General features: G+C 41.5%; 2 protein-coding genes across 2 annotated transcripts in view; one reads left to right on the top strand and one right to left on the bottom strand.

The window, feature by feature from the left end:
* The window catches only part of LOC111861257 (protein Wnt-4), a 298,516-nt gene that overhangs the window by 121,003 nt on the left and 163,344 nt on the right, over nucleotides 1–14,169 (top strand). The gene's annotated exons all lie outside the window — the stretch shown is intronic.
* LOC111861258 (protein wingless) overlaps nucleotides 1–14,169 on the bottom strand; it is an 89,852-nt gene that overhangs the window by 38,778 nt on the left and 36,905 nt on the right. The window lies entirely within an intron of this gene.

The following is a 14,169-nucleotide window of genomic DNA, read 5'->3' as shown; positions in this document are numbered from 1 at the left end:
AGAAGTGATAAAGAAGTGACTTATAAATGGTTACACTCGACGGACTTTTTATTGACTTTGTGATTGATAGTGTAACGGACCAAAAATGAAACAATTCAAAAAAAAAATCCATTTTAATATTTTCCACCCACCTACGCCTTGGTCTTCCCAGTAGTCTCCTTCCTTCTGGCTTTCTTACCAATTTCTTACAGTTTCAATAATTTGTATAAAACCAGTTTCATGTGGAAAAAGTTTAGATTATCGACTTCACCAATTTACGTTCTATTAATTTTAAATTTTCGGTTGACAAGAACTTATAATTTCAGAGTTTCCGTGTACTTCTAGTGGCGCAAGATTTTATCTGTGACTTCACTTGTTTGCTAGTTTCCTCTCAAAATAAGTTAAAAATGCGTAAAATTTTCGGATCAGGTCAACAGGGCGAACCTGGTACCCCTTCTTCGCAATCAAGCTGACAAATTAAAGCTAATTTCTACAGCAGCGGGAGTCGGGATAGAGTAGCCGCTAGTATAGGCGACCGAGGGGTCGGAGTTTGAGTCCCGGTAGGGTCACGAATTTTCCCTTCTCCACGTCGTCCAGTCCGGCTTTGGGATCCACCCAACCTTCTACCCAGTGTTCACCGGGGCCTATTTCCCCGTGTTAAACCGGCCGGGCCGTGTAGCTGATCACTCACTTCCAGCTACTGCCGAGGTCAAGAAAATGTACATCTATATATCCACTCCCCCATACGCCTTCATGGCATAGTGCTTAATTATATAAGCACAGGGACAACTTTACCTTTTCACTACAATGCGACAGTGTTTCATAACTTTTTCCAGGAAATCTAGCCTAGGATCTGGTAGTAATTATTATAATATTAAAATATATACTATCTAACAGGCGACACGCGGTAGCGTATTTGGTTGAGGCACTATGCTACCAGCCGGGAAGACGCTGATTTGATTCCCGATGAAGCCATTAGATTTTTCAAGTTACCTAATCCTTCCAGCCGCACTATGTCCCTGCGGTCGACTCAGCGTCTAACACAAATCAGTACCAGGAATCTTCTCGGGGGGTAAAGGGCGGCCGGCGCGTAAGGCTGACAGCCTCACGGCATTCTGTGTGTCGATTTTCTTGAAAATGTGGGAGCCTTGACGTCTCACAACCCTATGATTTCCACGCCCTGTTACAGGGATAGCTTGACCTTTTCTTTACCATCTACCATTGAAAGCTATACCTCAATATAACGATTATGTTTTGGACTGGACGGCCTGTGCTCGAATCCCTGCAGAACCAAGAGATTTGTATCTACTCCACAGTGTCTAGGCTGACTCTGGAGCCCATCCGACCTCCTATTCAAATCGTCCGGTGATTCATTTCCCGCTAGTAAGGGGGCCGGAAAGCGGCCTCCGTAGTCTAGAGGTAACGTTCCCACCTCATGAGTCGTAGTACGCGGGTTCAAATACCCGGCGGAGGTCGTCGAATTTTTAAGGGCGCAAAAATTCAGGGAACAAGTCCTTCGGGAGGGACTTTAAGCCGTGGGTCCCGTGTCGTAGCTTTACGGCACGTAAAAGAACCTCATACCTCCAAAGGAGGTCACTGAGCCAAAATTGCGGACGTTTCCCGCCCAAGAGCAGTCACTAATACCTCCGGTAGATGGGGGAAGCGTTATAGATACTTCTCAGCCAGTAGAGCCGGTCTCGCTGGCTGGGCGGGACTGGTGGTAAGCGCCAATACCGGTAGGAGATAGAGACTGCTAGAAATCATAGAGGGAAGCAAAATGGACCACTACATGTCTAAGTGTATGGGGAAACCCACCCTCTCTAATAACTAACTAACTAAGGGGACCGGAATATGAAGCTGAGTACCCACGTTCATCTAGCGCCGAGGTCAAGAATGGTGGAGCTATACCTCCACTCCCCCATACGTCTTCATGGCTTGTTGTCTTATCTTCTACGTTTTCACGTTTTGTTTGACCATGGTCTCATTAAATAACATAAAAGTTACATATGAAAAAGACGCCCATTGTAGACTTTAAGTCTATTAAATAGAATTTGCTTTAGGCATTAAACACACTGAAATAACTTCCAAATGTCAACATAAGTGTGACATGATTCAGGAATGTCAAACAGTTGAGCGCCGTGTTCCATTAAACAATAGTACGCAGGTTTAAGTTTAGCCCTTAGCAAATGTTTAGATTTTCATAAATTCTGTAGGTGTATGGATCCACATATAATTACAGACTTATTCTTCATATTTCTCGTCTTTTGTAACAGTTTCAAACATTTATGTGTTTGAACTGCCTGTTCTTTTCGTTACTTTACGAGGCATACTTCATGACGGTGTGAACAGCTGACTTCAAACAACCTCGACCTGATGAATAGGTGTACTTAGGACAAAGCAGAAATCCAATTTATTTTCAAGTGACTCTACATTGTGGACAAATCTATCGCTTAACCCATTATAGGGCAGAACACTAGTAGTTATTTAGTTTCTTGGGGTGAGGTGAGACTGAGTCCACTTGGTACGTCGGCCATCATTGGCCTATTGTACCAGCACCTGATGAAAGATTATGAATGTGAAGCAGTAAGTGGAATTATAACTGGCAAGGGAAACATACTTAAAATTAAGGTAACGTTTTCCTTGTGTGTAACTAAGTAAGCACTATGCCATGAAAGTGTATATGGACCTGGATATATAGATCCATATTTTCGTGACCTCGGCACTAGGTGGAGGTGATTGGTCAGCTTCACGCCCCAGCCGCTTTAACCCCAGAGAAAGAGTCCCCATTACCCAATGAATAGGAGGTTGGGTGGACCCCAGACCCAATCTGGAAAACATGAAGAGAAAATTATTGACCTTACCGGGACTCGAACTCCGACTGTGGAGGACTGACGTCTCTTAATTACAATCCGCAACACCGCCATATTTCTTCCTCTACGGTATTTCCTGCCTCGATGGAGGGGTCATGAAGGGGAAAAAGGAGAGAGTAAATAAAGTTGGCTACTGTGCGAATAGTGCTATTTACTTGCTCCTACATGGGAAATTGGAAATACGAGTACGTGCCTTTCGATACGTATGTGATCAATCTATCAATTTATATTTTGCCACGTGTCAGAAAGCGCATTCCCATAGCACCCTCAGCCCTGTTGAGGTTGGAGAACTGGAAAATCACCCCATTAAGATCCGTGGGCGCAGCTGACCCGGCCACCAGCCCGCAAGTTTCTCTTGTCCAGTTTTACTGGTGAAGGCCGCATCTGTCTGAATCATGGATCTGTTTGCAACACGGGTATAGTGACAATGCAGGCGGAAGTTGCAACCCTCTGGCAGGGGTTACAAGTAAGTAGAGAGTTTGGGCCAGGAACCAAGAGGTGGCAGCCTCGCTACTGACCTACACAGCTGCCCACCGGTGCTGCACTCTAGGGAACATGTTTTGACTTTGCTGCTCCGAGATATAATGCATGGAATAGATAAACTCAAAGCACGGTGATGAAAATACGAGTAGTAATAATTCGGTTCAATTCAATTCTGTGTTTATTTAAGTGCTTACTCTAGAGCCCACACGCCAGTAACAGTAAAAGTAAAGGCAAAATTATAAAGCTCTCCCTGCGCTTAACTAATTAAGCATTATGTCATGAAGGCGTATGGGGGAGTGGATGTATAGATCCAGATTTTCTTTACCTGGACACTAGTTTGGAGTGTGTTGTCATCTTCACGCCCTAGCCTCTTTACTCCCGGGGAAAGATCCCCCGGTACCCATTGGTTAGGAAGTCGGGTGGGCCCCAGAGACGGTCTGGAAGGCGTGGAAAAGAGAAAATTCTTGACCCTACAAGGACTCGAACTCCGACCCTTCGGTCATCCAACCTGTAGCCAACCGTTGTACAGGCTNTATATTGAAAATATTTTAATAATACATTCCTGGTACTCATTTCTGTTAGCGACTGAGTCGACCCTAGGGCCATAGTGCGGCTGGAAGGATTTGGTTAATTGAAAAAAAAATCCAATGACTTCATCGGGACATTCATGGAATATTGTAGGGGGTAAAGGGCTGCCGGCGTGTAAGGCTGACAAACTTGCCGCCATCTATGAGCCTATTGTCTAAAAAATGTGGGGACTTCAACATCTCACAACCCTATGGGCCTCTTCGGCCTGTTACAAGGATGCCTTTACTTTTTTTTAATAATACTCGTGCATCTGTAGAACGAGAAATATATGAAATAGGAATGTGAACCTTATTAATTCTGCTCGGAATTCTTAGTTCTTCAATTTACATTTCCTAACCTTTGGAGTCAGCCCTCTTCCGAGTGAAATACAGTTCCTCATTTAGTTGGTCTGACCGCCTGTACTGCCTGGCCATTACTGTCACGGTCTGTAACATACAGTTGAAAAGTAGGATGTCTGATGAATTAAACTGGTAAGGATGTTGAAAGAATAGGGCATAACTGAGTTACTATGCTAGAATTTTCTTCGAGGGACCAAGAAAAAACACGAAAGTCTCATGGAAGCTTTTTGTCCCAGCCAAGATTTCAAATTCTCACCTTTGTAGTATGAGTCCAGGGAGTTACCACTACAACGAAAACCTTCATTTTAGAGATGAGATAATTCTACCTAAGCAATAATAAATGCAGTGGTAAGTACAAAATTGGCCGCGCCATAGCTCAAGCGGTTAGTCGCTGGCTTCCCACTGTGGCGGCCCGGGTTCGATCCCGAGTCTGGTCAAGTGGGATTTGTGGTGGACAAAGTGGCGCTGGGGCAAGTTTTCTCCCAGTACTTCGGTTTCCCCTGCTAATCTTCATTCCACCAATTGCTCCACAATCACCCTCACCTATCATCTGGGGCTGGTACAATAGGCCAGAAGTGGCCACAGTACAAGGGACTTAGTCCCACCCCACTGGCAATAAAAAAAATGTACAAAATGCTACAGAGGCTATCTGCATCTATCTATCTATCTATCTATCTATCTATCTATCTATCTATCTATCTATCGATTATCTTTCTATCTATCTACTCTACTCTACAGTTCTTGTGAATTTTGGCCGCTTTTTCAGTTACTTAATTTATGCACAGATCCCTTAGACGGGGGATCAGCCCGTCGCAAGACCGCTACCTACACATAAATCAACACAAACACAGAATAAACGCACACAGACTTTCATGTTTCGAGTAGGATTCGAACCAACGATTCCAGTATTCGAGCAGGCGAAGGCGGTCAATGTCTCAGACATTTGCGGCCACTGTGTTACGCTGAAGCTATCTGCGAACCCAATCCAACTCATTAGCCCTTCCTGCAGGCATACATGTGTATGAATTTCAGTACTCCAGTATGGAAGTGAGTCCCCCAGTACTCGGTTAACATATTACAGTGTTTAGCCATAAATTGCGTTTAACTGTCGATAAACAATGAAAGTGGAACATGATCGGAACGCCAAGTCTTCAATCAATATAGCCCGGTCTCCTATTTTTCAATTGGCTATACTAATGTGGGGGCTACTTCACGCTACAGTCCTTGAGCACGAAAGATACTAAACAAAAGGAAATTTTATAATAACACACAAAATTATATTTGAGAGTTAGTAGTGGGTGTAGTTGTTGTTAACTTGTAGACTACAGCACTTCTGGAAAGCTCAGTTAGTTAAGGTAATGTAAAAGAGTTTTCAGCTTGATTGTTGTTGGAGTTGGTATGTAAGCGTGATTACTTGGGAGGACTGATGGTTAGCAGCACCTCTGGGGGGAGAGAGGTGAACTAATTCCACAGTTACACAGTGTCGGGTACGCAGCGAAATGAGAGGGCGCAGAACAGAACTGGCACCATACCCCGTTATCATATCCACGCCTTAGCTATACCTGCCCGCTTGCCTGCGGGCTATAGTACAGTCACAGCATGGCAACAGTTAGAGATATCAGCGTTCCACAGTTTCTTTATTAATATAAGCTAAAAGATGAAGGTAAAATTAAAGTTGTCCCAGTGCTTAATTATTTAAACGTTATGTCATGAAGACGTGTGTACGAATTGAGGTATAGCTCGATTTTTGACCTCGGCGTTATGTTGAAGTGAGTGGACAGCTTTAGTGCCGTAGAAAGAGCCCCCAGGACCTATTGAATAGGAGGCTGGGTGGGCTCCAGGTCTAGCATGGACGCCGTGGAGAAGTAAAAAATTGTTCCTCCCAGAAATCCAGGGGCACGAGGTAGTGTAGTTGGTTGAGACACTATGCTACAAGCTGGAAGATCGCGGGTTCGAATCAAGGTGAGGAAATTGTTTTTTTTATCTGGCCTAATCCTTCCTACCGCACTATGGCCCCGGAGTCGACTCAGCCTCTAACAGAAATAATCACTAGGAAACTTCATGGGGGTAAAGGGCAGCTGACGTGTAAGGCTGACAACCCCAACGCCAACTGTGAGTCAACTGTGTAGAAAAGTTGGAGTCTCGGCGTCTCACTACCTACGGGTCTTCACTGTCTGTTACAGGGATCCTCTACCTTTTTACCTTATCCGAAAATCCAACTCCGGCGGTCCAGTTCGTAGACCATTTCTATACCGACTGAGCTATCCTGACTATTTTTAGACTAATATAAGCCTATAATAATGTGACATATGTGCCATTTCTAGCAACGGCTATGTAAACACTGCCTAAAGAATCCGAAATAATAACAGAAGCGAATGTGATCGTTGCTAGGCAACGACTACGTAAACACATTCCAACACGCAACAATGGCGAGCCCATTGCTATAAAAATAATTGCCGAGACTTGTTTCTAGGCAATTGAGTTGTAACACGTCTCTACAAGAATAGAAGAGGTTTTCTATATGGTCCGTGTTGTGGTTATATAACGAGAGTTGTTAGTTGTACGAACAAGCTGAATTTTAAGAGGTCCATAAATCCACTCATCCAATCCAGAACCCGCGTTATTAGTCCATGATACACGTGGCAATAATACCTAAATCCCTTATCTTACAGCCAGCCAAGTGCCGGAGAAGTAATGAGGACCCACACTTATATATCTTGATGTGATGTGTTGTCCGGTTAAGCTGTAGTGCACTTCAGGTTGAGGGGTGAGTGTGGGGAGCTCGATCTGCCAGTGTCGATAAATAAACCAAGGCAAAACAAAGTTGACCCTGTAATTAACTAAGTAAGCACTACGCTATGAAGACTTATGGGATAGTGGATGTATAGATCCACATTTTCTTGACCTCGACACTAGTTAGAGGTGAGTGGTCAGCTTCATATATATAATTCATGAATCTACGGGAGTACGTTAAACGTATCTCTCCCCACCATGTTGATGTCATTGAGACATAGGCCCAGGGAACAGGATGGTCTAGGATTGTGTTCACGAGAGGCTCGACAAGAATCCGGGCATGGCCACTGGTTATCCTGTCTGAGGCTTATCGCAGTTGTTCTCAGGACCTCAAGGAAAATACTATACTTCTATATCACTTCCATTAGGCCACTATGTCTTCAAACTTATTGTTCGTTAGTCATCCCATCTGAAGTCACGTAGCCACAATATTGAAAACGTCGATAAATATGCAAGAAAATAGATTTTCTGTGAATTAGAAATGTATGGTGAATTCTAATGACCTGAAATTTATACCACATTTCAATAAAGTCCATTCATATTCTTTCAGATTATAAGAGCGAATAAATACGCAAACGGCATTCGATATGATATACATAAGCTTGTATAATTCATTATAATGTAAGGGGCGGGGCATAGAGATTATTCATATTGTGAAATTGAAAATAAATCACGTAGCTGGCAGAGAAATATTTTGCATAGCCATAAATAATATAATTTCTGCTTTCAAGATTTCGGAGTGTTTAATTATTTATGTTGATTATGCTCTTATGTAGTTACATCGTGTTACGTGGGCGATGTTGCCGACATGGTGAATGGATGGATGGTTTACATCGGGAAAATCTCAACCTAAGCAAGAATAAGCAACACTAACTAAACCAACGTACTGAACTTCACGTATATCAATAGGACATGTGAACATATATGTGGAACTCAGTTATGAATAGATCATACTGTAGTGTTAGCACAAAGGTCGGTCCAGAACAAGTTGAAGCCTACTTTACTTTAAACTCTTCTGTTATTAAAAAATTAAATTAAAAAAACACAAATGTTCGCTATTTTATTTGTTCACAATTTTCGCTGCAGTATGTTCCAGTCCTACGCCTCCCTGGGAGATGTCCCCAAAACGTAAGGTACTGAGGTGTCGCATTATTTGTACTTTTAACTAAAAAAATAGAGTTTAACTTGAAATTTAAATACTCTCACGTAATTGTGAAGGAAACGCTATTTTCAATTTATATTTAATTGCTACAACTAAAATAAAAATTCAGTATTATTATATTGTCACGTATAGGGGATCAGATTAGATATTGGGTTTATCAACCACTTTAACACACAACTCGTAACTACACGTAATACAGCGCTATCGCTGATCTACACACGTTAATAATCACTAGGACAAGTTCAATCTTCACAGTCTTCACTAGTCTTATCCTGGAAACGGATTTAAAGCAGTCTCGCTGTTAACTACAATACACGTACAATTTCTCCAAATGAACTCGTTGTCATATCTTCTCAATCATCTTCGACTGCCGTCTCAAGAGACTCCCTCAGTTCTGAAGCCGCCAGCCTTGGATCCGCATTATATATATAACCTCGGGCCGGATACAACAGAGAACACCGTTTTCAACGTCATAGCTAAAAATATTTCGATTGTTACTTGTTAAGTCATTGCCGCGGGAACGTTTTGTCATATCATTGCCTAGCAATGATCGTCTACTCTGGCTCCGCTGTCCCGGCTTTCAGCCGTCATGTCACAGTATTTCACAGAAGAGGCTGGTCTAGAATTAAAGATCTAGATTTACATCCGGTAGATGTTCGGTTCGAAAGTCTGCTGCGAAACATGTTGCTCTGAGGTTCCTCGTTTCCTCTGTCCATCCTGGCTTATGGTAGGACATTACTTCATTAGGCCACCACCACTTCTTTCAAAATCCTTTCCGATTAATCACTGATCAGTCATTCTATCAGTTGATAATACATACTCTAAATACTGAAAGCATCATTGAACAACTTAAGAAAAATTTTATTTTCTCTATTTCCCGGAAGTGGGGAAATTCTGATGATGATTTAACATTTACAATGAAGATATAACCAGAAAATATTGTAACGTATTTGGGGTTCTGACTATAGGCGGGGTTTGGATTGTTGAATTGGATTTATCGAACACTTGTACACACCACTCGGAACTACGAGTAATTATAGCGCTATCGCTGATGTCCACACTTTACAAATCACTACACGCCAAGTCTTTTCCCAGCCTGCTGTGTCTCCAACAGCCTTTCCCTAGTAATGGCTTGTAACAATAAAGATTCTTTAGCTTCCAGCGTTTACTTCGTTACTGTCCGGCGAATATCCCGCAACTGAGCTCCCTCATCTATAGTGACGCTTCTGCTCTGCCTCCCTTGTAGAGCTCAATTAAAGTGCAAACCCTTAACAAAACTAGATTGCCCCAGACCATATCAAAAACACCGTTCGTTTATTGTTGCGTGCGTGTTCGTTTCCGCAGAATCATGTTTACCGAGACTTTGCTCATAAATGTTCATGTGTCTTTTTTTTTCACCTGTTGCATAGCAACGGCTATACTAGTTTTTTTTTTCGAAGTATTTGTATAGCAATGGGTCTATACACCACAATATCAATATAACATAATTAATTCTTAAGTGTAAAAATATCTCCTTTTAAGTAACCCAACATGCATGAAATACATAGACCTATACTGTGCTACTATGTAACATATATAGTACATATGTAGAAGAATGTAGCTAAATCAGTACAGAGACAGGCTACGAGCTGGACGCCCGGGCCTCGATTCCGAGCATGGGCAATAGATTTCTTTCTTCTCCAAAGCATCCAGATCAGTCCTGGATTCCAGTCAGCCTCCTATCCAATGAATTCAGAGGGTTATTTCTTCAGGGGTAAAACGGGCGGAGCGCTAAGCTGACATCTCTTCTTCATATAGTTCCGAGTTCAATAACGACAGAGCTATACCTCCACTCCCCTATACGTCTTCATGACGTAAGTAAAACACAGGGAAAAATTTTGCTTTACTTTAGAGTAGGTACAGTTTTGACCATGTTTTTTCTTCTCCGGCCAGACGTATTGTTTTGTAGCGGTGGGCCGTGGAGGAGACGTAAGAACATCCTGCAGATACTGAAATGTAAGCCTAGACCTTTCAGTTCGGAAATGATGGCCGTCAGACGGGACGTGCTCAGATAACAAAATATATACGGTCTATTAAGAGATTACAAGCGGCTGTTGTTTGAGACAAATTGGCTGAGTGCAGGAAAGTAAATATATCGTTATCCTGGACACGTGCTTCTCATGACACACGCCAGACTGGCTACCAGTCTCACTTATCATAATCCTGTCGTAATAAATTTGTAAATTTTTACGTTCATTCCGTGTTTGAATTAATTATAGAACTGCTGTATGAAGCGCCTAGAAGTATTACGAACTTATCGTTAAGCATGGTGTTACACCAAGTCGTTAAGAAGCAGGGCTTGTGTCTTCTGTACGTTAGTAAGAAATCAGACCATCGAGAGAGAATAACATGTTTGACAAGTGCAGAAACTGAAATGTGACTAGCAACAAAGTAGCTCTTTTGGGGTTTCAAGATTAATCGCCGAAGTAGGGCTGCATTATAAACTTGAGGTCACTAACTCGCTCAAGTTTTTCTCTCGTAAGCCTACAGGCCCTATTCAAGACAAATGCATACTGAAAGCTCTAATAATCAAGACAAGAATATTTCACAGTTGGACCAAGTACCCGAGGGAGGGCCTTATATTAGAAAAGTGAACCAGTACTCATAATCGAAGGTTTAAAGACTTCTGAGGCTAATAGTAGAAAATACAATCATTGTTGTTTCCACTGTAGCCCGTAAGTTGGACCCATTACTATTACTTATGCTTTTGTATCTGTATGAAACCGAATACGAAATTAGAAACGAAAAATATAAACGAAGTATGATGGAAGAGCATCCTATGTTTAACCCACCAATGAAATACGCATTAAAATCGAAAGTGAATTTTTTTAGATTATGTACGTGTATGTTGGTTGAGTTTCAGAACTATTCGTGATACTCTAGAGTACGTTTGCTGAAGTCAGTAATGATTTCTCCTCTTGAATTTGCTATTTGACAAAGATATCCTCAGGGGGGAAGAGTAAGTGTTAATGCTCTAGACATGTATACTAGAGGTGGTCCTTTGGAATTTCCTCCGATACACAGCTAACCTGACTGAAGAATTTCGTGTGTTTTCTTAGTCACTCCAGGGAAAATACCAGTATAATCCCTCGATCAGGCCACGACCGCTTCCTTCCATACATTTTCCAAATAAGCACTTACCATACATTTCGGCCCTGCATGGTCTTGAAACTTACAGCATCGTAAAACGTCAACAAAAATTTGCGTGCTATGAAATAAGTCATCATTCAGTTTGGATTAGTGTGTGAACATTTTTCTATATCCTACACCTATATTGAAATGTCGTTCTTATAAATGTTCAAAGTAAGCTGTTCTCATGTAGTAATTTTTAATTCCTTTCGCGTAGTAGAGGGCGGAATGAAGGCATGTTCCACACATTTATGTCATCGCGTATCAGATGTTTATTTCCCAAAATGCGTTACCCATGTAAATAATTGTCTCCTCATAGGCTTACTTCTTTACGTGTCTCTGCTGCCTGCGCTTCAGTAGGCGTACTTCTGGGGCAACGTCAGGTTCTGTGCTCTGAACTTATACTTACTGCTCACTTTAAAGTCAGAGCAATTGTGGTTTTCAGAGAGAGAGGTGGAACTGTAAGTCTGTGTAAGTTATAAAGTGAAATGTCACATTTTGATGCCGGTGAAATTCTAGAAGAATTCACGTTTCACCAGGGTATCATATTGAATATTGCATTATTTAGGTATGCTATTTATTTTCTATGAGTATCATAAATTTCTATATTAGTTGTTATTTAATTTCATTTTTTATTATTAAATAAACAGTCTTGAAACAAAATATACATCGTAAATTGAGACCATATACAATTTTGACAAGACATTCTAAAGGCGCGTCCACATTACTCGTGCTCGCCAAGCTTGTGCTCGTCGGGAGACTCGTCTGGCTTTTACTTGTGTTCGTAAATTTTCGTCCACACTACTTTAGTTGCTCGTCAGGCTTCAGGGCGTGAGGATCTGTATATTTACTCGTAGTGTGTATAGGTTGTAGTCGTATTTAATTTATTTGCTATAATTTTTAAATTAAAAATTTTAAATTTTCTTGTCTCGTGACTTATCATATCGTCCACATTACTCGCTAGCATAGCGAATCACAGGAGCACGAACACGAGTAATGTGGGCTCGCCTTTAGATATGTGTATAAATTCCAGTACTTACACTATGACATGTCTAATGTATTTAACCTCCAGATTTCAAACAGTTCATTGCAAATCTGCTGAGAACTTATCCCAATCATTCATCAGCACCAGTAGATACAGCATGACATAACAACTGACGTTCTCAGATGGCGCGACGTGACACATTCCCATCTCCCAGCAAACCTCATGTTCATGGACTTACTTCCGTTTCACACGAAATATTCCTCATGAAAAGTTAGTACAGGCTGCGCACGACCACAAATTTCAGAACGATAAAAGTTGTTTCTTTAATTAAGACAACTCTCTAGCGATACAACTCTTGGCCATTACGTTTCTAAACAAAGCAAAATTTCCTTTCTTATTATTTTAATTCCGGGATAAGTAGTTTGTAATGTTTCAACTGGATAAGAATCTAACACCTAATTTCTTGCCTTAATGCAACTATTTAATATAATGAAGTTGGGACACGCGGTAGCGTAGTTGGTTGAGGCACTATGCTACAAGCCAGAAGGTCTCGGGTTCAAGTACCGATGAGGTCATTGGATTTTTTCAGTTGACCTAATCCTTCCAGCTGCACTATAGCCCTGGGGTCGAATCAGGCTCTAACAGAAATGAGTACCAGGAAATAATTAAATAATATTACTGGGGAGTAAAGCGCGGCCGGCGCGTAAGGCTGACAAATTTACCGCCATCTTTGAGCCGATTGTCTAGATAGTGTGGGAGCCTCAACGTCTCAAAACCCCATGGGCCTTCACGGCCTGTTATAGGGATAGCTTTACTTTTACTTTTTATTTAATATATAATGAATTGTTTCATACTTATTTAATATTGTAACAGGTGCATAAAACCAAAATGAACCCCTTTCAGGATTGTAAACCGTATACAAGAAATATGCACCTTCATATGGATTCTCATGAAGATGTTTCTCTGGATACTTTGTCTTTAGATCATAGTTGGAAGAGTCCGAAATGGTGTAGACCACAAGTAGGTATCCAATAAATGTAAAGTTCGGAGCCTCAGAGCGCTATGCATTTTCTAAACTTACACGTAGCTTAATTCCTTAACCCTTCTCAACACGAACAGCAGAAGGTAATAAAATAAAATGTGCTGTGTAAACATCTTTGAGGAAGAAGACAAGAAGGAAGCTGAGAGAAATATACGTGTATATTGAAAGAAAAGAAGAAAGGTCGACTCACTAAATACCATTTGTGTATAGCAATTCTTAAAGTATAGTCTTAGTAAAGTAAAGTTGATCTTTACACAAACTCATTTCAAATAGGCCTATACCTGAATGTACCCAAGTAAAGGCAACCTTGCAACAGGGCGTGGAGACCCGTAGGGTTGAGAGATGTGAGGTTCCCACATTTTCTAAACAATCAGCTCAAAGATGGCGGAAAGGTTGTCAGCCTTACGCGACGGCCTCCTTTTACCCCCAAGAATATTCCTGGTACTCATTTCTGTTAGAGCCTGAGTCAACCCCAGGGCCATAGTGCAGCTGGAAGAATTAGGTAAATTGAAAAAAAAAAATCCAATCACCTCATCGGGACTTAAACCCGCCACCATCCGGCTTGTAACATAGTGTCTCAACCAACGATGCTACCGCGTGCCCCCCGAATATAATCAAGAGTGTTAAAACTATTATATCCTGCCGATTCGAAAAAGGCAAGGAAAGAAACCAGGTGAACTATAAAACTAAGCGGGTATCTCCTTTCGTGAACTTCCTATACGCCCAAGCAATCGCTGTAGTGCATAATACGAACTAATATA

The sequence above is a fragment of the Cryptotermes secundus genome, unplaced genomic scaffold (genome assembly GCF_002891405.2).
Source record: "Cryptotermes secundus unplaced genomic scaffold, Csec_1.0 scaffold68, whole genome shotgun sequence".
Lineage (NCBI taxonomy): Eukaryota > Metazoa > Arthropoda > Insecta > Blattodea > Kalotermitidae > Cryptotermes > Cryptotermes secundus.
Note: the sequence above shows the minus strand (reverse complement) of the source record. Positions and strands in the feature narration are given on the sequence as shown.